Source organism: Equus przewalskii, chromosome 28, assembly GCF_037783145.1.
Source record: "Equus przewalskii isolate Varuska chromosome 28, EquPr2, whole genome shotgun sequence".
NCBI classification, from domain to species: Eukaryota; Metazoa; Chordata; class Mammalia; order Perissodactyla; family Equidae; genus Equus; species Equus przewalskii.
The window spans coordinates 7,359,811-7,385,441 of NC_091858.1; the positions used below are offsets into that span (position 1 = coordinate 7,359,811).

Sequence of the window (25,631 nt, forward strand, 5' to 3'; positions counted from 1 at the left end):
CCTTTCTTTGTATTCCTTTAAGGGATATTCTCTTAAGGTTCATACAATGTTTTTAATCAGAACGGCCCTACCCACAACCACAAGTTTTGCTGGCTAGTCAGAAGCACCTGCTAACAAAGTAGAGGATGACACTTCCCTCTGTTCCCTGGCCACTGCAAAGTAAGCTTTCTGCAGTGAAACCCTGTAAATCCTTTGAGGTACTGACCTGGAAGGTGGTAGTAGTTAAGGGCTCAGAATGTGCTGAGTAAGGAGATTGGCTGGTGAAGAAACACTGTGGTCAACAGAGAACATTTTAGGGCCTTTCCTTTTGGAGGAGAAAGCTCTGATGTGGCTAGTTGTCCCAGGGGCGGAGCGGTTGGCCTGAGTAAGAGAGCTTGAGTTTTGGTAAAAAACAACTTGGTTTGAAATCCTGACTCTGCCATTGTACTGAGCAGCCAGCGTCGAGGACCGCTGTGAGGACAGGCAGGGATTTTGTTGTGCAGGTGCTCGTGTCAACCGTGGCTCTCTGCTTGCTGTTCTGAACAGGAGTGCCGATGGAGACTGGCCTGCTCTGGGATGTATCCACTTGGATTTTCTCTGTGGAGAACTCCAGTAAGTTTGCTCTTGGAACAAATTCTAGATCCCTCTAATTTGGGCAGGCTAATAGGCCATGTTTTTTATAGTCCTGGGCGTGTATTTCTCTTGGCTGACAGCACTGGGGAGAGTACCTGGGGGGCAGGGGAAATGTTTGGATGAAGGTAAGAGGAAGGAATGTGAATGAAGAGTCCTACAAGGATAAGGAGAAGCTTCCTCTCTAAGTCCTGAACAGCCCTCCCTCTTAGATTTTCCTCACACCTTCCCAAAGGGAAGTTTCATTTCATACTGGTGGTAGGAGGGCTTCTAGAAGGACACGGGGCGTCCTACTTCCTTGAAGAGAAACAGTATCATTGATAACTTGAAACCCAATTAGATCAAGAGGGAAATGCTTTGTTGGGACTGGAGGGGCCAGAATAGAGTTTTAATGAAAAACACATTTTATTTCTAAAGTAACTGGTCTTATGTTTATCCCAGAGAAAGTCCTCAGGGTGCAGAGGAGAGAAATGTAATAAAATGATAATGAGGGGGCCCAGGACCCTCTCGAAGGTACTGTTGCTGTAAGCAGTTACTTCAAGGAAGTTCCCTGCTGCTTCTCCAGGCTTTTGGGCGTGCCTGGCAGACCTTATTCTTATTCCAAATCAATGCATGTGGAGGCAGCCCCCTCAAAAGCTGAGAGAAAAATGTGCTGAGAGATTGGCTCTAGAAATGGAAACAAAGAGCGGAAAAGGCTCTTTTTCTCATCACTTTGGTATAATCAGACCGTCTTCATAGCCTGAAGCTCTCCAGGTGCGCACGCCTGCTGTGGTCTAGGACTGTCCAGCTGGACCGTGCCTGAGCCGCGGGCCCTCCCTGGCCAGGCCTGAGGCAGGCCGTGAGCCTCCTTGGCCCTTCCCTGAGCCCCGCCCCCCAATCCCCACATCTCACCATTCGACTGTGTAGAAGAGGCAAGGAAGGGCGACCCAGGCCTCAAAGGAAAGAGAAGCTTTCATCTGAAGGTCTAGAAAGGCTCAGAACTCCTGATCCTGGCCTATCCGCCAGTGAGTTCTTCTTAAACTTGAGGCAGCTTCACGCTGTTTGCACCACATGAGCCAGCCACATGGTCTTGCTGGAGAGAAAGATAATTCCTAAAGAATTAGAAGGTAGAGTCAACCACTGCTAACAGTTTCCCTTGCCATGTTGAACACCAAGGCCTTTGGCAACATTGCTCAGTAGTACTCAGGGTCTTATTTCTGATGCCCAGTGGAATTCCCTCTCCTCAGGACTGTGCTGACCATGTATCTTCAGGGCTTACTATGTAAAAATATGTTACATGTAGTATCTCATTTAATTCTCACCACTGTTCTGTGAATGACTACCATAGTCTCCATTCATCATCTTCATTTAACAGAAAGGATAAGTGGCTTATCCAAGTCATACAGCTGGTGGGTAGATTGAGAATTTGAATCTGTGCTCCTAACCTCTGCACGATTAGGTGAGAAGTAGGCTGGAGCTCCCCCTAGTGGTGGTCATGTGAAACCAACCGTTGCTACATTAATTGATGTGTGCCCAATTGCCATTCCCCTTCTACTGCTGCTCACCAGTCCCTCTCCACTTTTCTTCTCAAACCCTGGCCATTAAAGTTATAGTCTTAAATCCCAAATTTCATCCTTTCTCCACCTTAGCCTTTATTTTCATTCCTATCCAGAGTCCTAAATTCTTGTCTTATGTCTGTCTAATTTGTAACTCTGCACTCTATCCCTTGGGACTCTTTATATTTAAAAAAAACTCACAGATCTGTCCAAATAAGTTTTTGTACATCATCCCACCTCCTAGCATTAGGCAATCTGTGCCTTTTCTCTGAAGACATGTTTCTCTTGTAATCATCTCCAACATGTCCTTCTCTTATTCCTTTTCCTTAACTGGACAGAAGGTGGGGTTGGCACAGCCGTTCTCTCCACCACTTCTCCCAACCATCGTTTTGTGACCTTTATCCAACAACCGTGCAAAGTTGAAATTCATAGACCTTGCTTTCCTTAATGCAAGCAATTAAGATCATTGCTTTCCTTAATGACCCCAGCACCTGGCTCACAGTCTTTGTTTCCTTGCTAAAGTCCAGGGGACTCCAACATAAAAATTGATCATCCTCCCAGCTCCGTACTCAGGTACAGTTCAAGTTCCAGAGCCTCAGGGAGTTCTGTCTTGCCTCCACGGAGCTGCTTACCCGGGGGACAGTCAAGATCATCTTGGGCAATTGGCTTTAAGTTCTTTGGAGCTAATGGGACTAGGTTTGAATTCTAGGTCTGCCACTGTATGCCTCTGAGCAAATGGCTCAGCCATCTTAATTTATTCATCTGTAAAATGGGGTAATAACAATAATGCCCTACTCACTGGGGTATTGTAAAGATTTAATGAGATTATACATAGAAACTGCTTAGCATACTATTTGGCACTTAAATACTACAATCAGTTTTAGCTTTAACTGTTATTATTGTCATCACTGAGAATTCCTCCACTTACATCTCGAGCTCTTACATTTTGTGAGAGCATAACCTCCTCTCTGCTTTACTTTTCTTACTTCCTCATTTCATTAAAGCAACTTTTAAATCTTATCAGGGTCTTGCCCGTCCTTCATTTCTTGTTGGCTTCCTGTTAGGTTCTGAGTGGTACTTCCACAACCTCCCTCCCCTCTCCGGCTCCACCCCCATCTCCTCCTCCTCTCACTCTCAGGGGATTGCCTTGTCTTTCACCCTCTGAGATGATAAAGCTCTCTGACCTGGGATCCTTCAAAGTCTTCCCTCTCACTAAGCACCTCTGCTTTTTCCTTGTTTGGTATTTCATGAGCCATCTCTTTCTTTGCTCTTCTCACGGAGAGAGAGGACTGCACTTTTTCCTAATCCCAGTGAGTCTTTCCACCTATGCTCTTAACCCCCTCCCTTCCTAGTTCCTCTGAGACCATGATTCCACAAGTTTCCCAATCCAGTAGTCCACACTCCTCATCCATTCTGTAAACTGGGTCTTGTAGAGAATCTCTCTTCCCCTAGCTTCCAGAAATCTGCATAATTCTGGTTCTTCCCCTAATTAGTCACCTCCCCCTCCCCTTTAAAAGACTCATTTGATATCTTCTTTCTTTTCCAGTCCGTAATTGTAAGCTATTCATTAGGCTCTGCCTATTGGGTTTTATTTTCCATTCTATACTCTCTCTCTAAGTGGTCTGCTTCACTCCCATATCCATGTCTTCTACAGCCATGTCTAGCTCCGTCATTACACACTGAAGATTCAGGTGCACATCTCCAGTTATCTGCTGGGTGTAAACATCATGGGTTCAGTTACATCTGAGTTGAGCTATCATCTCTGTTGTTATCATATCCCATCCACCAGCCCTCCCTCAATGTCTTTCTTTCTAACTTCCGTATTTTTGTTAATGGTGCCACTCTTCTCCCTTGTCCATAGGCTTGAAATTTTGGAGTCGGTGTTTAAATTTCTCTCTACAGTAATCATTGCATCTAATCAGTTGCCATTTTCCTTAGAGTCTATTTCCAGAATGTCTTTCGTCTCTGTCTCCTTCTTTATACTTCTGATGCCTCTAATTTGACTCAGGGCCTCATCTTCTTGGACTATTATAACACCTGCCTAAGTAATCTCTTCACTTCCAGATTCTCTTTATTCCAGTATAGTCTGTCTTTATACTGTTATTTGTTTGTTGCTTTCTAAAGTCAACTGTGTTCATGACTCAATTCATTCACTCAATAATTTATTCAATAATTCATTCATTTGTAAAATTTATTGAGTTCCTACTTTGCACCAGGCCCTACAGATAGGTAGATAAAATAAGACACAATATTGTTTACATAGAGTTATTAGCTAACTGCTATAATGTAAAACTCCAAAATCTCAGTGGTCCAACATGGTAGAGTGACAGCTCAGTGCAGATTTGAGGCAGTGGGAAGAGTTTCACATAGACTGTTGACGCCCAGTCTTGCCATCTAGTGGCTTTGTCATCTGCTAGAACTCTGGAGACCTCCCCCGAATCCTCTGCACTTGGTTTGCAGAAGAGGGAGCACATGAACGAACACATGAGAAGGCTGAGAGGCCAGGTCTAGAAGAAGCACACATCATTTCCACCCACATTTCACTGACAGAACTGTGTGGGGCTGGGAAAAGTAGTGTAGCGAAAGGCACCAAAGGAAAAGGAGAAGCAAGGATATAGATGAACCTGAGCAGCCCCCGACACTGAGAGCATACAGGGTTTTTGAAGGGCAGTCAAATAAACTGACAAGTGAAATACAATGCACCATAGCCCATTGATTTAGAAGCAGGCTTTGGGCTGGACTTTCAAGAAATCCTCAACTTTAGCTCCAAGAGACCTTGCCCAGTTTAACTCCTCGAGAAACCTGTGTGCTCCAAATGGAACTGCTTGTTCCTAAAGCAAACCTTGTGTTTTTTTCTCCTCTGAGTCTTTGTTTGTGAGTTTACCCAAGAATTTTCTTCTTTTACATCGCCATTTCACATGAAAAAATCCCACCGTTCCTTCAAGATCTGTCTCAAAGGCAACCATGAAATCTTCCTTGGCTTTTGTCCCCCTTTTAAAGCATCCACATCTCTCTGTGTGGCATATTGTTTATTCTGCATTATATCATAGTAAGGTCTTATCTCATTACCAGACCATGTGCTCTAGACGAAGTGTAGGCAAAGCTGCTGCTGCTCTTCGTTTCTCCTGAAACATGTAGCACAATGTCTTGAGCAAAACTGGAATATAAGACATATACTTTGTTAAACTGAATCCTTGTTTTTTGTTGTCATTTCTTATCTCCCCAACCATACATTAAACTTGGAAAGCTTAAGGCATTCCTAACAAAGTGCCTTATATGTGACCTTAATAGGCATTTGTTGCTTGGTTTATTGGGTAATTGACAAAGACAGAGCATGGCATAGAGATAGTGCAACGGATGCAAGCTCTTGTCCTGAACCTACGTACACTAGTTGTGGGACCTCAGGCAAGCCACTATGCATATTTAAGCTTCAGTTGGATCATCTATAAGGGTTGAACTAAATGATTTCCATGTTACTTTCTAGTTCTAAGAACTAGTTCTATGCCTTGCTGACTCCTCCAGGAACGACCCTAGAGCTCTGGTTTGGAAGCAAAATGGTTTAAAGAGAGCCCAGTTTTCTGGGCTAGAGTAAAGAAGTTAGGTAAAGAGAGAAGGATATGCTTGGTTATGTTGAATCATTGGATTATGGGCGGTTGAGGCTGAAAGAATGAAGGAGAGAGATCCTGATAGCCTGAGGAGAGAAGCTGAGTTCCGCAGAAGGATGAGTACCTGCAGCCTGAGGAATCTTGTAAAGCTGGGGTTTTCAATATGAATGGAGAAGAGGAGGGCTGCCATGCAGAGGGAGTTGGGAATTCATCAGGGTATTTTTATCAACATCATAACTGGCATTTCATCGTGGATGGAGCCAAGAACAACAGGCATCCTGCCATGCACTGGGCAACCCCACACGTCAAAGAATTACCTTGTTTCACATGTAATTTTCAAATGTCCCACTGGACATGTATCTGGGTAAAAGACCTGTTTAGAATTATCTGAGCCTAAATCTATGTCATGTATAAACACCAGAATATTTTTTACACTGTTTTGAAACTCAATGAATTTTTCAGTAAAGCATCAATTCTGTAAATTGACAGAAAATAGTACTTTAGTTTGTTTGACACTTCACCAAAAGTTGTTCATCATTTTAGAGAATATATCATTAACACAATGCCACCGCACTGTTTGAATCATAATGAAATATTCCAGTATCAGTCCACATTCATAGCCAATGCTTTCCTGCCATTGCATGTAGAAGAACAGGCACCTGAAGACTACATGCTTTCTTCTAGAATGCTACACTATGTGCCGTCTTCTAGAATAGTCGTGTTGAGTATTTACATATTGAAACCCTTTCCTTGGATTTCTCCTTCACATTATTACAAGTATGGTACTACATGATTTTTCAAATTATGTGTAGAGGTAGGTTATATTATTTTTGAATTTCACTACAGGATAATAAATGGAGTGGTTTAAATACTTAACATAAAAAGAACATTAGATGTAATTGGACCAAGAACCAGTGATGTAAAGAATTGAAGAGTTCATGAGAAGCTGGCCATGGGAGATCACATGGAATCCAATCGTATTCTCACTGGGACAAGATTAGTCTTTGAGTCTGCTATATGGACTTGCAAAAGTGTAACTTTTATGTAGTTTGTCCATTTCTAATATCCTCACATCTACAAAAGAAATCTTCTCCTAGTAACTAATATCTGCTTAATGTTTTATGGTTCACTGAATATTTACGTTTAAAATATTTCATTTGGTACTCAAAGCCAGCCCATGAGGTAGGTGTGGGTCGTTATTATTATCCTTGTTGTTTGCTGAGGAAATTGACATAATTAGAAGTTAAGTGACTTGCTTTAGATTATCTCTCTGGTATGGGGTGACATGGCACCTCTTAATCACATTTCCTTGTTGTGTCACTCACAATGGAACGATGACATTTTATTGGTACAGAATGCACAAACAAACATGGATTCAAGCATTGATTCTGAGTCTCAATGGCGTTAACATCTTGTCAAATTTCTCTGAGAATAAAATGAGGTACTACATGTAAAGTGTTAAGAACAGAGTTTGGCGTATTAAAGGTATTCAGTACTGATGAATTCCTTTCCAAACTCCACGGCTACAAGAAGGTATACTGGTTATTTTCCTGGATGCAGAAAAGACTAGGTGTACTAGATGGTCATGGAGAGCTGGAAGCATCTTGTGTACAAGTGGAAAGTGTAAGGGTAGGCTTATGTAGAGATCTTCTTGCTTTGTCAGTGGTCAAGACATATCAAGGGAGCATTCTTCCCATGCTAGGATTTAAAAATTTTCCCTTTTGCGCCATCTTCGCTAAAGCCACTATGCACTCTTCATCTAACCTGAATAGGTGCGAGAGCTTGACCTTTGGTCTGTAGCTTACTCCCTACTCAGTTGCATTGGTGGAAAACTTCGCAAACAGGAAGATGTCCAACACAGCCCTGGAAGTCTCAGAGGAGGCACTGAGGCCTCAGCACACAGCTTTGAATTTCCTCCCACCCTCATTTCCCAAGCATGGACTCAACCTGAATAAACAGAGGTGGAGGAAAACAGGAAGGGGTAAAATAACCCAGCGGAAAGTAAGCACCCAGCAAAGACATAGCCCTGCTCTCTGCCTACTCAGCTCTGCTGGAAGTTGAGAAAATCAGAATCTATGAGGAAAGGCCTCTCTTGTGTTTCTGGTCTGTCTCCAATTCTGCCCACTCTTCTGCCAGCACACCCTGGTGTGTGTACATACACATGTACACAGACCCCTACTTCATCACTCCCTGTCCTTCCCATGTAATAGGCTGACCCTGTGGAGGTTCTGCAAGACCGCAATACCTTTGTTCTAAATTAAACTGTGGGTAGAATACCATTAATTAAGATTTTTCTGCAATGTTCATCTCCCTCTTTGTTAAGCTTTTCACCAATGCTGTTGACGGTGGAGCTGGCTACTGAGTCAATCACGCCCCTAAATGAATCACTGTCATGAATGAAAAGCTTTGGTCTAGTGGTCTGGAGTCTCGGATTGTTGTTTTAGCTCTGCCTCTGCCACTTTTGAAATCAGATCAGTCCTCTTAGCTTCAATTTCCTTGTTTGTCAAATGACAGTATAGGGCTAGATGATATCTAGGGAAAGAAAGCAAGATGCTGTTTATCCTAGTCTAAGGCTGTGAGCATGCAGAAGCCCTTCAGCTATTGAAGACGTGCGGACTTTTCTCTAATAAAAGGAGACATGGTATCCACTTGAGAGGACATTCCTCTGTCTGAGAGATAGACTGTCTCTGGGCAGCCAATCAAGTCTCTCAGATCTCCCAAAAGGCATCTCTGGGAAATGTGCAGAGCTAGCCTTTCGTTATTTTGAAAGTATAGTTGCAGGCTTTCTATCACTAATTTAAAAGGGGAAATGCATAACTGGTCCTACACATAGCAAAATACGCATTCTGTAACACACATTTGCTATTGCTTCTCTAAATTTCTACCATTCAGGAAAGATTGTTTCTAGGGGAGGAGAGAACTGGATAACTTCATCCCCACACATGCTTCTTGCTCTAAACATGGCCATTATCCCAACATTCCTTTGCATGTGAGGTTTGTTGAACATGACCTATAAGCTAACATGATCTATAACCTCAAGAAACGTCTAGAAACTTCAGACCATTTCTGTCCTGGCACAGGAGCATGGAGCTGGGGTTGTTGGCTGAATGCCTCCAGAAAGTTGGCCAGATAGCCATAATCAAGGTCATTGTCTCCTCATAGAGGGTAAGGGACCAATCGTCTTCCCATGACTTTGGGCAAATGCATTTTTATTATCCCACTCCTGACAGATGATACATGCCTTTCCATCAAAAAAGGCTCTTTCCTGTAACCCCTCTTGGGCATTCATAGGCTTTTGGCCTGAGGTTTGCTTCTTTTAGCTTTCTTGGTGGGGTTGGGGAGGGAGAAGCTACGTTTTCAGAGCCTTCTGTTAATACACAGGCAGGTCTTCTCCAGACAATGAGACCACTGTGCGGGAGAGGAATGCCTGCTTGGGCAGATCCCAGGTGGCTTGATTTAGGAGGTGTGCAATATCTGCCAGGCACCACAGAACCATTGTGATGCCAGTTATGTGCCAGAGGAATCCGGGATTCAGAGAGAGATTTAAGCACCTGGATTTGCGGACTTGCTCTGTAGGAGCTTGGCTGGGTTTCTAATTTCCCTCCCCGTTTTAGGGCATACATTCCTCAGTAGCTGGTGATGTGTTCAGTACGGTCTTAACCTGTGCAGACTTTCCAAAGTTGTTTTTTGACTCCTTTCCTCATTCCATCTTTACCAACCTCCAGAGCTTCCGGATCTCAGGACCCCATTGATCCATGTTTCCTTTGAACTCTTTGCTCTGGGACTGAGGTCAAACTGTCCCCTTCAAGGCCTTGAGAATGTGACTGTTGCCAACTCATTTATTAGTCTGAAGAGAGTCATGGTGCCATCAATATACCATGAAGGTAGTCTTTTGGAGGTGATGATGTTAGATTTAAAACTGAAGTTTATGTTTACAAATTACTAGCACAAGCACCTTAAAGAGGTTCAAAATGTGAGTAAGCCACCATCACTCCTGTTGGTTTCAGAAACGTACCATTTTTATCATGATTTAGGGATCAGAAGGCACGATCACTGTTACTCAAATGTCACCATGTTCTCCTCTCTACCCCTCTCATCATCCATGCCCTGGAAGATAAATTACTGAAATTCATATTATTGAAACTTGTACTTCTGAAAATGTAATTCTTTGTGCACTTATCTCCTCCCTATAGGTAACTTAAGCCAAGGGATTATATATTTTCATTTTTTTCTTTAATCAGTGTTCAGAAAGGGCCAGGCCTTTAACAGATATTTATCAATAAATGAATGGGATTCATGCATTCTGATTTTAGACATGAAACTAAAGAATATATACCCTTAGTCAAGTAACTTTATATTTATAAGCTTAGAATTCCATGTCTAAAAAAATAAAAGGTCTTTCATTAGATAATTTTGGAAGTTCCCTTTAGCTCCAACATTCTAAGACCCTTTTTCTTATTTAGAGACGACTGGGATTAGGTTTTGCCCAAATTTGATTACTATAAAAGGGAAATGATAAAGCTGAAGTTACAGGATTATCTCAAGAAATATTCAGAATAAGTTAGGTCAATGGCATTTCTAAGGCCCATTACGAATTATAACATCTTTCTCCATGATGGGTGGTGCAAACCGCACTGTTAATTCATGCATCAATAATTCTATGCCTGGGGCTTAAATTGGAGAGAGGGAAGCATAAATGCTGGCAGTGCTCCCCACATCTGTCAAACATCTAAAAATGGGTGAAATGTGGTTAAGATAGGTATAAATGGTAGTCTTTAAAGGGAAATATAGGATTAATGTATTACTTTTTTTTTTTACTTGCCTTCTTAGGATGAAGAAAAGAAGAGATTTTGAGCAAATTGTAAGAAAAGTCGTGGCTACTGAAATGCCTCAGAAGGAGGTGACACATAGGAAAAACAGATTCTCTATCTCTCAGATGACATCTCAATCTCACTGCTGTCACCACTTGGAAAGAATTTTGAGTGAAAGAAGTAAAATGCTTTTCTAGTAGAAATCCCTTGTCTGAAGGTCACAGAAGCCTACATATGGATTGGCTGCGGGAATTCTGATACCCTCCCAGATATTTTTAAAGAATCCAGAAGAGTCCAGGATTAAAGGGAAGTGCAAGGTAAGGCTTGCTCTGTCCCATCACCTTTTGTACCCAATTCCTGCTCTGGAATAAATCACTGGCCTCTCCTTTCTCTTTAGCCTCCCACAGCTGCTGTCCCTCTCCCCATGTGTGGACATACCCTTCCTTCCTCATTCAGCCAGTAGCATGAGCCCAATGCGATTGAGTGTAAGAGACTTAGTGGTATTTGGGGTGAAATGGAGGGTACTACATTGTAGCACAAAATAACATAGAACCTGAAACCATGTTTTCAGCCTTCTGGCCAAAGAAAAGTTTTCAGAAAATATCTTCGCCCTGAGGCTGCCTGCTCTTGCCAGGGGTTGGGGCCACTTTCACCATGGCTCTAAAACTTTCCTCTTTTGTTTTCCATTTCAGGATTCCCATTCTCTTCCGAAGCATCAAAGAGAATATAACCAGAATTTTTTTTTGCTGGGAGAAGATTGTCACTGAGCTAACATCCATTCTGGTTTTCTCTGAGGACCATTGTAAAAATTCATTCTCTTGGGTACTATCTCAAGCCTAATAAGAAGAATTTAGGGAGGGAGGTAGGTTGAGTTCAGAGCCCATGATTCTGAAATTCAAAGACTCTTCTTGTGTTATACTTAGGTAGCTGGTCTCAGGACAGGCCATTAGGAGCTGCTGCCAGAGAGCACAATCCTCCGCTAAGGTCGGTCCAATTTTCTCTGTCCTCTCACTCCTTCCCTTCCCGCATTTATATCTTGCCTCTTTCTCTCCCCTCTAGTTTTTGCTCTCTTTCTCCTTTCCTCTATCAAATATTAGGTTCTCCATATATGCGTGGTACTTGGCCCCATACTTTCATTGCTCTGCCCCATTGTGTTCGAGTCACCCCCCTTCAATTCTCCTTTGCCTTTTCCCAGCCTCAAGCACCCCAAGTCGCGAGGAAACAACCCGGTCTCCAGAGGCATCTATCTGAGCATTTCCTGAGTCATCATCTCCCCTGTCGTATCCAAATGTTTCAGGGGCATCTGGGGAGGCTTTCCAAAGTTACTATGATGTTGCTTGGGAAATATTAAGATATTAATCCTGTATCTCATTTGATGGTGACCATTATCATTTGCAGTGGAGCTGCTCTTCACGTCTATCTTCTTTTAGAATCACTTATAGCTGAAAATGTCTTAAGGGCCCAATGAGGCTGAATGTAAAATACATAATATCTTCTAGATAAAAAGACAATGGGGAAGATCCGTCTCTTAGGAAACCAGCTTGCTACCTCCAGGGACAGTACCCAGGAAGAAGGTAGTCTACTCTATTTCTCTCTTTCATTTTTTAAACTTTAATGTAATGAAAACCACACCATTTAGAAATGATTCTAATTCCAGTTTCAAGTCCCATTCTTTTCTCCAGTCATGCACGTATTTAGACTTTTTATTCCTTCATTAACACAGGGAAAATGCAAACCATTACGACAGTTAGCAGATATAATTTTAGACAAATACAACTTCTTATCAAATAAGCCTGCAATAAGTATTTGATGAACAGGGCTCTTCAATATAATTTCCAACACTAATTTAATGAGAAGTATCAAATGAATTTTTTTTATTCTGATATCTCCCATGAGACAAATGATACTTTGCAGACCTATTTTTAACAAATGAATTATTGACTTAAACTGGCACAATTAATCACAATATAATGGGATCAGGGGATGTTAGGGGCTCATTCATCATAGCTGATGATGAGTACCGACTCTTCCGAGAAATGAAACTCTTTAATCACTCCTAGATTAACAGTTACATGCTTTCAAATTTCAATCATAGGAAACTGGCAGCATAGAATGAAAAGGAGCCAGTGCTGGAGGAGAAAATGAAAGGGAGGCGTGCAGAGTTAGTTGTCTGGAGTCAGAAATCCAGCTCTGGCCAGTACTCCTCAGTGGAGACAGAAAAATGATTCATTAGAAAGGCAGTGTTGGTAATGGGCTGAGAACCGGGATGGCAATTAAAATTCTTGAGATCTGGGTTTAACTCTTCCATTGAAAGTCTGTGTGACTCCTGATAAACTGCCTGACTTCTCTGAACTTCATCTTCTTCATCAGCAGGATAAATATAGTACAAATTTCCAAGTAAAATTCACATGAAGATCAATTGAAATAACTACATTCTCATGTTTTGGACAATTTGAAAGCAGAGTTCCTTTCATGTGATCCTTAAAATTGCTTTCAGGACTGTTTGTTTTCCATCCTCAGGGCCCATGCCCATGCCTATTAAATGCTTTTGACTAATTAAAGAAAGATATGCAAGAAAATGTGAAAGCCAAATAAGGAACTCAGGAGAAGACAGATCCACTCATTCAGCTTCTATGTGAAGCCCTCCTGTTATTGAAAGATGAGTCAGATGTGACTCCTGTTCTCCAGGAGTTCAAAGAACGTTGGGCAGACAGCAAGAGAGTCACATCGTCTGGACACAAGCAAAAGTGAAAAAGCAATAAGATTTTATTTTGTTTTTTTCAATCAAAGACATGCACATGGTTAGAAAAAATCAAATGGTCCGGAGGCTGCTCCCTTCCCTCACTGGGGACTGTGCTCCCAGTTTGCCCATTTTGGTCCAGGTTTATGCCTGTTTTCCCAGCATAAATATTAATAACACCTGCTTTTACTCTCAAAAGTGTCTAGGTTTGGATAATACATTTTTAGTCAACCTAATTTTAACCATGTCTTTCTTCTTTATTTTATTTTTTATTTTTATTTTTTTATTTTGAGGAAGATTAGTCCTGAGCTAACATCTGCCAACAATCTTCCTCTTTTTGCTGAGGAAGACTGACCCTGAGCTAACATCCATGCCTGTTTTCCTCTACTTTATATGTAGGAGACCTGCCACAGCATGGCTTGACAAGCTGTGTGTAGGTCCACACCCGGGATCCGAACCAGCGAACCCTGGGCCACCAAAGCGGAATGTGTGAACTTAACCACTGAGCCACCAGGTTGGACCCTCTTTCTTCTTTTTTGTTATTGCCAAATATCTACATACTAAGATCATATCGTTATTTTCTTTAGTTTATCGTTGTGATATATAGTCCACTTACTCTCTATCTTTCTGGATTTGGCATAGCTCACACCTCCCTGGCCTTCCCTCCCCTCCTTCCAATATAGTTAAAGAAGAATTCCGAGTTTCTTCTTTTGTCCCCCTCTGCAAGTTCAATCATCATATTTAAACCTCGTATCATATTCTGTAAGGATAGGTCTCTTGACTCCCCATTCTTCTGTTGACACTCCCCCATTCCCTCCGTTTCTACACCCTCTCTACCTGTAACTGGCATCTGGTAGACATTTACTTTTGTATCATCAAGGTTGATTTTTCAACCTGATATTTTACTTCTTCTTATTTGTACATTTGCTGCTCTTTGTCCTTGATCGCTTTTCCCCAATGTGTTTTTCTGGGAAACTCCTCATTCTCCAAGAAACTGCTAAAGTGCCTATCCCTTTGTGATGTTTTCATTCAGTATTCCAGCAAAGCCAGGCATTTCAGCTTTGTGCTTCCACAGATTCCAACAGATTGCACTCTACTGCAATCACTGCTTTAGATTGATATGGCTTCTACTGAATCTGAGCTCCTTGGGAAACACTTCAGTTCTTGGAAGATAGTAATGGTTAAATAAATATTTTTGGCTTATATACAAATAAATAAAAATCAGTTCTGATTCAAAATGGCATTTGGCTTAAGGTTCCTTGTGTAGCCTCTTACTAAAATATTTTTTACTGAAATACTGATTAACGTATAGAATAATATTTTTAAAAATCTCATACCACCACTAAAATTTGGTACTGACAGATAACCAGTGGCAAATACTTTATATAAGCAGGACTGCTTATGTACAGATGCTTTAGAAATGAGGATTTGAGTCCAGACAAGGAGCCATGACTAGTGAGAGAAAGAGAATAAAGAGAATAAGGAATGAAGAGAGGAGGAAAGAAGCTATAAACACTAGCAATGATGATGTAACCAGTTATATAAAAGAAGATCATTTCTTCTTTACTTCCTCACTTGGATCATTTCTTCCTTATGTCCCATATATATATATATGAACACCACTCCAAAATGGATGAAATGATGTGGGACTTTTGTATCCTCTTCTGGGAAGAGGAATTTCTTCAGGTTGTATGATGGACATATTTGCACCACATTAGGTGGAGCATGATTTTTCTATTGTCTTTGTTTACAAGTTAATATAGTCAAAAGATGCATGTATGGATGCCATGGTGACGAGAGTCGGACCGTACTGGATTGTTTTATCATCAACCTGGTTGACATTTCCTGGAATTGTTTTCCCAGTGAGAGATGGCCACAAGAGGTACTTGCATGAAATTTGAGAGGCAGAAGATTATGTGGTTTACTTGTGGTATCAGACTCACAGGGGCCAGAGAATTCCAGCTTGTCTTCGGGTCCTTCAACTCCACATCCAGATTTTCTTTTCAACTGCCACCTCCATGTCCAACTTTTTTTCCAGCTGGTCTATAGCCAGACACTTGACTGTGACCTACAGATTTCTTCCCCCCCGGCCTCACTGTAATGGCTGGATGTACTAGCCTTCTCAAAGTAGGCTGTTATTGACTTCTCTGATCCTCCAAATCCCCTTTCAGACAGCCCTCCCCAGGTCCTCCCATAATTCTGTAATGTCTAATTGCTGTAGTAAATCCCTTACCTAAAATTCATAGTTGTTCTGCTGATCTAACTAAAAGCTGATTGGCACAGATATCATTGGAATAGAAAAAGAAAAGAGTTTTGGAGACTAAGGGACAAATTCACAGAATTACAATGGTAGTAGGAGACTGTAACACATATCTGTGCATCTTTTATAGATCAAATAGAAAAAAAACCAAGTTATGTGAGTCCTGAATAATATAATTAATAAGGCTATATGTGTAAATGTGTATATATTGATCTTTGTGTCCTGCAGAGAATATCCTTTATTTTCATTATCAATAAAACATTTATGAAATATTGATCTACATTATGTTCCAAAGAAAAACTTGAAAAATAATTATGAAAAGCAGGAACTTGGGTCCATGGATAAGCCTGGAGTATTTGTAACAGGTGCCGCAGATGATGGTATCATGCTGAACGAGAACTGAATAAAGACACAAGTCGGTATGACTCAGTAAACATTTGCTTAATACTATGACCCAGGTATTGTGTTAGATGAGGGGGCTTGTGAAGATAGTAGACATGACCCTTACTTCCAGGTGCTTGCAGTCTCACAGCGAAATGGGGAGGGCATTCTAAGCAGGCCACAGAGCATGGACATAGCTCAGAATTGAGTTGAGCATTTCGTGTCCTGGGTATCGCTCTGGGAGGTGAGGATATTTGTGTCAGGGGGCAATTGGAATATGACTGTTGATATATGAAGAAAACAGAGAGTGAGAAACCTAAAAGCATATTAACTTTATCCACTTGAAAGTGGGAGCTACTGGTGGCTTGAGAGGTTTCAGGAAGATTAATTCAGGGGCATGTAGAATAGACTGGGGCAGGAGAGCAGGACTGGGGATGAACTGGAGCATGAGGTTCCAATAGAGGGAGGGCTTAGCCGAGGTTAGTCACACTGTGACTCGAAACACAAGACTGAATGCAGCTAGTGTTTGAAAAACTTAGGGACTTCTCTGAGATAGGGAGGAGGGAGTCAAAAGTGACTACACCAATTTAAAACCTGGATGACTGTTAGAATGGCATTACCATTGACAGAAATAGGTTATTAGTGTTTTCTAGTTTCTCAAATGCACTATCAAACTTTCGAGAAAGGTAACAACTTAAACACATGTCTAATCTCTGGCCTCTAGAATCCTACAAAAATTATCTCTAGATAGCAATGGGGTTTACTGTGCATTGAAAACTAGGCAAGGATGCAGGACAAGCTCCAGAAACTTGGAGGAAATTTTTACTGGGGAAAGTGAAGGTAGAAATCTACCATATCTGGTCAACGCGATATGCATTTTCCTGCATACGAGAGAGCAGTTTGTCTGGGAAGTAAACTGAAGAGACCCAATTATATCTTTCCAAACCACCACCCACCAAAGGTTCTAAGCAGTGGCCGTTTGAGAATGGATGTACTGTGGGATGGTTGGGAGGACATCTGTATTCCAGCAGTTTGTCCTTGGTACCAGAGGCTGCACCAAGCAAGTAGCTGATGGCAGTTTCTAATCCTGGCATAAACCACAGAGAATGGAGACTGGTCCTTACTGATTTCTGAATGCCCTGCCACACCTAAGGAAAGTTCACCAGCAGAAAGGTCAAGTCACCCTCAAGTTACCTCCAGCTTGGCACCTCCACATTTCTCTAATGCTGGTGAATCCCTGCATTGGTAAAGTAAAACCAGTGTAGGGGACAGCCCTGTGGTGTAGTGGTTAAGTTCGGTGGTCCAGGCTCATGGATTTGGATCCCAGGCACAGACCTACACCCCTTGTGAGCCACGCTGTGGTGGCAACCCACATATAAAAAGTAGAGGAAGATTGGCACAGATGTTAACTCAAAGCTAATCTTTCTCAAACAAAACACCAAAAAGATTGGCAACAACCAGTGTAAATCTGTACCTTTCTCTTTTCTTTTTGGGGGCCTAAATGTTAAAAAAAATTTTTTCTTTTTTGGCAAAGGCTCACGGAATCTATGATGGGATTGTGTTAACTCTTGATACCTTAGTATCTTCAACTTGTAACAATCATATACAATCCACTTTTAAAGTGCACACATGGAGAAAAATGACCAGCATAAAAATATTCTGCAGTTTAAAAGGAAATCATTCTGTGGAATCAGAGCAAAATTCTTCTCATAAAACTCAAACTGCTGCAATAAACAGAGAAATCATTGAACGTTTCTGATGTATGTTCTCTCTCTATCATGTTCAAGTAGATATTACATTTGTGAAATTCGAGCAATATCATAGAAAGGTAACAATACGAAATCATGAAAGACCAAATGAAAATTTCAAAAATGTGAGTATAGAATTTAAAACCTCAATGTAGCAGAAAACAGCTGAATGGATACTGCCAACAAAGTATGTTCGTGAACATGAAGGAAAATCCTAAAATTTCTCCCAGAACTCAAAGGGAAAAACAATACATGAAAGTAGTGAGGGAGCTATGAAAGATGTGATCTGGGAAATCAAAAATATTCTTAGCAGTGGGTGCAGAAGAAAGTAAAGCAGACGGAATAGCAATAGAAGAAAAGTCTTCTGGGAGAGTTCACAGACCATTAAGAGCAGTGAATGAAGACAATGCCTGGACATGCATGATGGAATCTGGTATCTAAGAGTAACTCTCCCCGTCGAGATCAATGTCCATCTTCCTACCAGAATCTGGACACCACATGTTCCTATTCAAAAATACCAACATTTAAAATGTGTAAGTGGAACTCAATTGCTTGGTTTTTTAAATTAGTTGATAAGTTTTAATATAATTCGAATCAAAACTCTAAAAGGATTATTTTTATCTTGACAAAGTGATCAGAAAGCTCATCTGGAAGGTTTTTGAAATGTTCTAAAACGGATAATATACACAGGGAGTTGCATTTCTAGATTTGATAAGATTTTGTAAAGCTGGCGTAATTAAGCAGGGATGATAATGGAATAGAATAAAAAACCCTGGGACACACCACAGTGTTAATCAGATGATAAAGCTACTACTTTAAATCAATGAAAAGAGATGATTATTGAATAAATGGTACTAGACCACCTGGCTAACTATTGAAGAAAACAGCTAGACACCAGCTTCATATCATTTGCCAAAGAAATTTTTTTTTTTCCTGAGCTCAAGCCAGGGTTCTTTTTTCAAACCTAAGATTTTTTTTTTTTTTGCAAGGGAAGATTATCCCTAAGCTAACATCTCTTGCCAATCTTCCTCCTTTTGTGTTTGCTTTTCTCCTCAAAGTCCCAGTATATAGTTGCGTATAGCTGTAAGTTCTTCTGCTTCTTCTATGTGAGCCGCCACCACAGCATGGCTTCTGACAGATGAGTGGTGTAGTTGCACGCCTGGGAAATGAAACCAGGCTGCCGAACTGGAGTGTGCAGAACTTTAGCCACTAAGCCATCATGGCTGGCTCAAGCAAATTCTTGATGGATTAAAAATATAAACATAAAACATGAACTAATTAATGACCTAGAAGAAAATGTAGATAAGCATCTATCTGATATCACATAATAGCAAAATGAGAAACTACAGAGGAACATATTGATAGATTTTAAAACATAAAAAAGTTAAAATCCGTATTCACAAAAAAACTATAAACAAAGTTAAAAGATTTATGACAATTGGGAGACTATTTGTAACATGTATAGACAGAGGTATAAATACAAAGCTATGAATATATTTGAAAATTCAGGAGAAAAAAAATTCCATAGAAAAATGGGTGACAAACATAGTAAATAAGCATTTACAACATAGGAAGAGATATAGTGGTCAATAAATATACAAAGTTAAATTAAACCTAGCGTATTGGTTTGCTATGAATGCTGTAACAAAATTAGCACAAACTTTGTTGCTTAAAACAACAAAATTATTCTCTTACAGTTCTAGAGTCCAGAAATTTGAAATCGGTGTCACTGGGCCAACATCCAGGTGTCAGCAGGCTATGCTCCCTCCGGAGGCTGTGGGGGAGAATCCTTGCCTTGCTTTTTCTAGTTCTGGTGGCTGCCAGCGTTCCTTAGCTTGGTTGCATCATTTCAATCTGTGCCTTTGTGGTCACAGTGCCCCTCTTCTGTGTGTCAAATCTCCCTCAGCCTTTCTTTTATAAGGACACTTGTGACTACATTTAGGGCCCACCCAATAATCCAGGATAATCCTTCCATCTCAAGACCCTTAACTTAGTCACATCTGCAAAGATCTATTTTCCAAATAAGGTGACATTTCCATGTCCCAGGGATTAAGGCCTGATATCTTTGGGAGTCATTGTGCAGCCTATTACATCTAACTACCGGAAATTGTTTTCAGAGGACAATTTGGCTGGATACATCAAGCTACTTAAAAGTGCTCAAGTTATTCACTTTTTAGATATTTTTCAAATGGAGGTAATGAAAGCTGTAAACAAAGAAGATCATCACAATATTATTATAGTACTATTTATAACAGTTAAACATTGTAAGTCACCTGAATGTTTGGAATTTTTTTATAAAGGTACAGTATACCAAGCATACACTAAAAATCATTTCTTGAAGAACTTGCAAAACACACATGAAAAAATGCTAAGCTTGCAAAGCAGGGAAACAAACTGTATGATTCCATCTTGTTCAATACATTTAAAGACAAATAAATGCATATATTCACACGTGCAACTGGAATGACATACTCCACAACATTAGGAGTGGATATCTCTGGGTTGTGAGATTATGAGTGATTTTTATTTTCCTTTCTGTATTTTTTCAATTTTTTTACATTCTTTTGCAATGAACATATTTTACTTTCTTTTAATTCTATGATCCCTGTTAGACCAAGGTCTTAATCACTTAACCGCTTAATCATTTGACCACAGAGGGTGAGCTGAGCTGGGCATCCTGAGAGAGGAGGGGGCAGACAATGACTTTAATTTTTTATGCTAAATTGATAGTGGGACATCCAGATACCACTTGTACGTGGACTCTGGGGTCTTGGGGATCAAGTGGGGCTAACGGTACAGACACAACCATCTCTGGAGCTGTGCATGGTGAAGCCCTAGAGGGGCCGAGCCAGCCTTCTGGCCTGCTAATAGTATTCTGGTCTGCGTTCTCATGGAACACCAGCATTCTGCACCCAGATTCCTTCCACTTTCCTCTCTTTGTGTGTACGTTTATGCGCACTGGCTGCCTGACCTGCAATAATTCATTTGTCCAATAAGGTACTAATAAATTAAGATCTATGTTTCATATTGAATGAAGTATTTAAAATTATCATTATAGTTATATTTCATTTATTTCTTTTTCTTATTTTGTGAAATGTTCAATGAGCGCAACCTTCCAGGGTTGCCTGTCCCTAAACAATGGAGAGTAAAACCCAACACTCAGCTCATGGGGCATATCTCAGTCCTCTATGCCCAAAGACACCTGAAAGTGAATCAGTTTCAAACCCTGTGTTGCAAAAGAGAACATGACATGAGCTATGACGGTTCCGGGGGATAGCATATCACAGAAACAGAGACAACTTGCTGTAAGAGATATCTACATTTGGCCTCCAGGAGTGTAATTTTTCCTTCTGTCTTGAGCAAACTCGTATGAACTACAGAATGGCATTTTGCAATAACTGCAGAGCTGAATGCTGGGCTCTGGGGGAAAGAATGAGAGTACAGAAGCTAGCAGGTCACAGAGTGCTTGGACCCTGCTTCCTGAGCATAATCCTGAGGAGGCGGCACAGATCTATAAAGGTAATTTTTACAGAAACTCTGAGAACGCAGCAGAGTCTGGAAATAAAAGAAATCACAAATATTGTAGCACAAATGAAGCTAAGAGGACAGGGCTGGAGCAGAAAGGGGCATATGGATATAGAGATGACTTAACATCACCTTGCTTAGACCAATCGCAAGGACCAGGAAGGGAGAAGTGCACTTCAGTGGGTGTTCCTCTAGGTAGAGGATCGGAGTCCAGATGTCTGCCCCAGATGTCTTGGCATTGCTTAATAGACGTGAACTGGGATGCAACCCCAGGAAGGCAGGAAAACAGGAGGGCTGAAATGACTCAGATGAGTTTCTACCTCTTCAGTGGAATGGGAGCTCAAATTGTTATTAAACTAATTTTGTGGGCTGGATTCATGCTGCTGAACCAGTGTGCCCGTCGGCTGGGTCACCTTCCTGCTGGAATGAGGCAGAGCTGGAGAGAGAAGGCAGAGAGGATGGGCGCGGGGAAACGGAAGCGCAGCCTTTCTGCAGTACTTTTTGCTGTGCATCGCAGTCTGCTCACAGCCAGGGTGGAGAGGAGGTGCAGGCCTGGAGGTTTGTCCTCTTGAGCAAAGCCTGAACTTTAACTCGGGAATTGAGGCCGTCCCTGGATGTCTCAAGCGAAGCTGGTAACCAAAACTGCTTTTATTTATGGGCATGTCAGAAAGTTAGAATTGAGGGGAGAGGCCTTGGTTTATAGAGAAGAGGAAATCCAGGGGCCCAAACATCAGGCTGGCCGTATTTTCATTCACTGGTTCCATTTAACAGCTTCTCACAACATATGCAGTTTATATTATGGTATCCGGCACATGTAGACTTTGGCTGGGGTTATCCTCCTGAGTTCAGAATTTATGATCGTGCAAATAGACATTGAAGCAAAGAGTAGTCACACCAGAATAACCAGAGAGAAAAGCCTTTATTCTATTTCTTCTGGGTCATGTTAACTCTGTCCTCACCAAAAGAAGAACAAAGGGATCTCTTTTTCCCCAAAAAGAGGCTGGGCAGGAAATGAATACTCTGAGATTCAGCTCTGGACTTGGGGAAATGTAGCTTCTCGTTCTTTCTCTTTCAGTTCCCTGGAGCAGAAGGCTTAAGAAGGAAGGGAGGCCACTGAGCCCTTTTTCGGCTCTAAGAAAAATGAGGTCATTTGAGCAAGGAAAACAGCAGACTGGTCATTTAATAGCAGGCCCCAGAAACCATATAAATACTTCCTCATTAGAGCAGCCCAGCATTTTACAGCCAAACTCAAAACAGGGGCCTTTGAAGTCAAAAGGAGTCAAATTTGAGTAAAGGCTGTGAGCATGTCAGTTTCACTGAGGAATGCTGTTACAAAATGCTTTTGTGGGGTTTATCCAGTCACTGTGAAATTACATTTAGTTGATGTGAGAGTAATTGTCGGGTGAGGAAACCTGGTTAAAGAAAGAGAAAATTACACCATTGCCTGGATATGATGATTTATGTAATTATCTGGATACCACTTGCAAATTATAATGAAGTTCTGTAACGTTCCCTTCCAGTGTACCTACTTTTTACACTATCAGTGCATCTTTGTGCTCAAGAGTTTGAGGCAGCATCAAGCACAACCCAGGGCTCCTTTTTGCATTTTCACCATCAGGGAAAAGAGAAGAGACGATGGGAGAGAGCCAGCATTTAATGGATCACTTACCATTGGCCAGATACTGTTGAAACACTTTATTATTATTTCCACTTTATAGATGAGGGTGTTGAGGTTCTGTGAGGTTAAGTAATTTCTCCAAGATCACACAGCTAGAGAGAAGCTGAGCCTGCTTTAAAACCAGGTCTATCTTCCTTTCTTCCTTCAGTCCTCGTCCCGCTCAACTCCCCCTGACTTTTGAGCTCACCACCTCTACACTGCTTTTGGTGGAGCCACCAAAAATGTGAGTTGCCAAATTTACTAGCATTTTCAAACATTTTGCTCCTTTGTTGGCAGTATTTCACACTGTTAACCACTCACTCCTTTCTTGAAACTCTTTTCTTCCTAAAGTTTGGTGACTGTGTTCTCCCTATTCAGTGCTGACCTCTTTGGCTTCATTTTATCTGATATAATTATAACAGATAATAATATTTGTAGCAGTATTTGTAAAGTGCTTCCTATGTTCTAGGTACATGTCTCTCATTTAAATTTCACAGCTGCTCTGTGAGGTAGTTCTTCTTATTATTAGCTCTATTTAGCAGAGGAGAAGTCTGGGCCTCTGAAGGGTTTAGTGAATTGGATCAAGGGACACAGTCACTAACGTGTGGAGCCAGGATAAAAGCTGAGGGCTCTCAGGCTCTCGTCACCTGCTGGCTGGCATCCCTGTGCCTATCCATCTCCTTTGCTCTCTTCTCTTCTCCCTCTGCACCTTCCCTGAATAATTCCACTCAACGTCACACTTTCATCTACCTCCTAAACACTGAGGACTTCTATATCTCTCTTGGACTCTAGACCTCGTGTCCAGCTGCCTAGATGGACATTGTCACCTGGACGTCCCCAATGGCATTCACACTGAACATGCCCCACACTGTTCCCTGTCAGCCTCCTTGTCACCTTTGGTGCCGTCATCTTTCATGCAATTGTTCCACTAGAAACTGGGAGGAGTTCTTAGAGTCCTCCCTCTCGTGACTTGCTCGTATCCAAGCCAAGACGTCTAGAAGAATCTTCCTAAATATCTCTCTCATTCATCACATCCATTCCCTCTGCTCTCACAGCCTTGACTTGAATACAACTTCTCGGCTTCCCTCATTTACCCCGTTCAGGACTCCCCTTACCTGTTTTCCTGCTCTTTAGCCCGAGGACCTCTGTCTAATCTGCACTTTGTGTTCTTTCCAACATTAAGTCTGATTATATTACACTGAATTCTTCAGGTTCATCACAGCATGACAGGAGTTTCCTTTTTTCTTTTTTTTTAAAGTAAGAGGATCCTGTTTGCATTGAAAACTTATGAGAAACTCTGATAAATACGACAGATAAAAGTTGGAGAACAATTCGCTGAGACTTATCTGCTTGGCCTCCACTTCTTCCCTGAAAGGGCTTCATTCACTCACTCATCTGTGTGCGAGCACTGTTCTAGGCCCTGGGAATAAACCAGGGAGCAAAGATCAACCTAAGTCCTGCCTTCAGAGGGCTTACATTCTAGTCATGGTAGACATACAAGGAGATAGGTGAGAAAACTAATAAATAAGGGAATGTGTAATATGTTGGATGGCATGAAGAAAAAATAAGCTTGATGAGAGATTAGGAAAACCTGAGGTGGGGGTGGGTTTGCTACTTATAATAAGGCAGCCAAGAACAGCTTCTCTAATAGCTTGATATTTGGTCAGAGACTTAAAGGAGGTGACACAGGGGGTCTTGGGTGTGTTACCAAATAGCCCTCCAGGCCTAGGGAATGGAATGCCAAAGCTCTGAGGTCTCAAAACCAGAGGCCAGCGTGGCTGGAGATGTGTGGGTGAGGGGACAGGGTAGGGCGTGAGGCCACAGAGACCTGGAGGCAGAAGGTCAGGTCACATGAGGCATGGAAGACCATTGTGCCGACTTGATCAACCTGTCCTCTGAGTGAAGCAGGGAGCCTCTGAGAGTTTTGAGCAGAAGATCAACGTAATGTAATTTGGGTTTTGAAAGTAAAATGGGTGTATTGGTGGTAGGCCATGAGGGGGCAAAGGTGGAAGCAGAGATCATCCAGAAGGCTATTCCCGAGCACCAGGTGAGAGACGGTGGTACCCTGACCAGGAGAGGAAGGGCTGAGAGGCGGTCAGACGTAGGACAGGTTCTCAAGGTCAAGCTGACAGAGGTTTCTAATGGAATTGTGGTGCAGATCCAGAGTGCTGTCTGAAAACTGCAGGTCCGGGAGATAAACTCTTAGAGGCCTTTACAAAGCCTCGAGACTCCCCCCGACCAGGGCCTCACCACATGCCCAGACTCGGCAGCTTTCACCACCTCCACGCTACCTGTGCCAGTGATGCTTGTTAATCTGGAGCCCGCCACCCTCTCTCCAGCCTCCTGCCTTTGCATGCGCTGTTTCTTCTTCCTCCATCTGGACCACTTTGCAAACAACCTTTAAATCTCTGTTCAAATGCCACTCCCTCTTTGGGATCTTTCCTTCCTCCCCAGGTCTGTTTCGATGCTTCTTGCTCTATGCTTCAATTTTCGTTCATAATCCCACCAAAGCAACCACTTGGTGTATTGTGACTAATTGCCGCTTTCTCCCCTAGGTCGTTCAACTTCTTGAATGTCTAGACTGAGCCTTTTCATTTGGTTTCCTCAGGACTTACCATGATGCCGGCATGTAATGGGTGTTTTATAAGCATTTGTTGAATAATAAATAAATGTTTTAGCTTCAAAACTCATTTCACAGTGTGAGTGGTGCTCAGGGTGTCTAACTTTGGTAATAAGAGCCACGGGTCCGGATTCTTCCCT

General features: G+C 41.7%; 1 long non-coding RNA gene across 1 annotated transcript; it reads left to right on the plus strand.

The window, feature by feature from the left end:
- Positions 1–417: 417 nt before the first annotated feature.
- Positions 418–25,561, plus strand: LOC103553113 (uncharacterized). The gene is made up of 8 exons (XR_545392.2): positions 418–591; positions 10,580–10,877; positions 11,253–11,382; positions 11,484–11,544; positions 12,060–12,134; positions 13,700–13,814; positions 23,041–23,115; positions 25,427–25,561. It is a non-coding gene; the product is annotated as an uncharacterized lncRNA (long non-coding RNA).
- Positions 25,562–25,631: the final 70 nt, after the last annotated feature.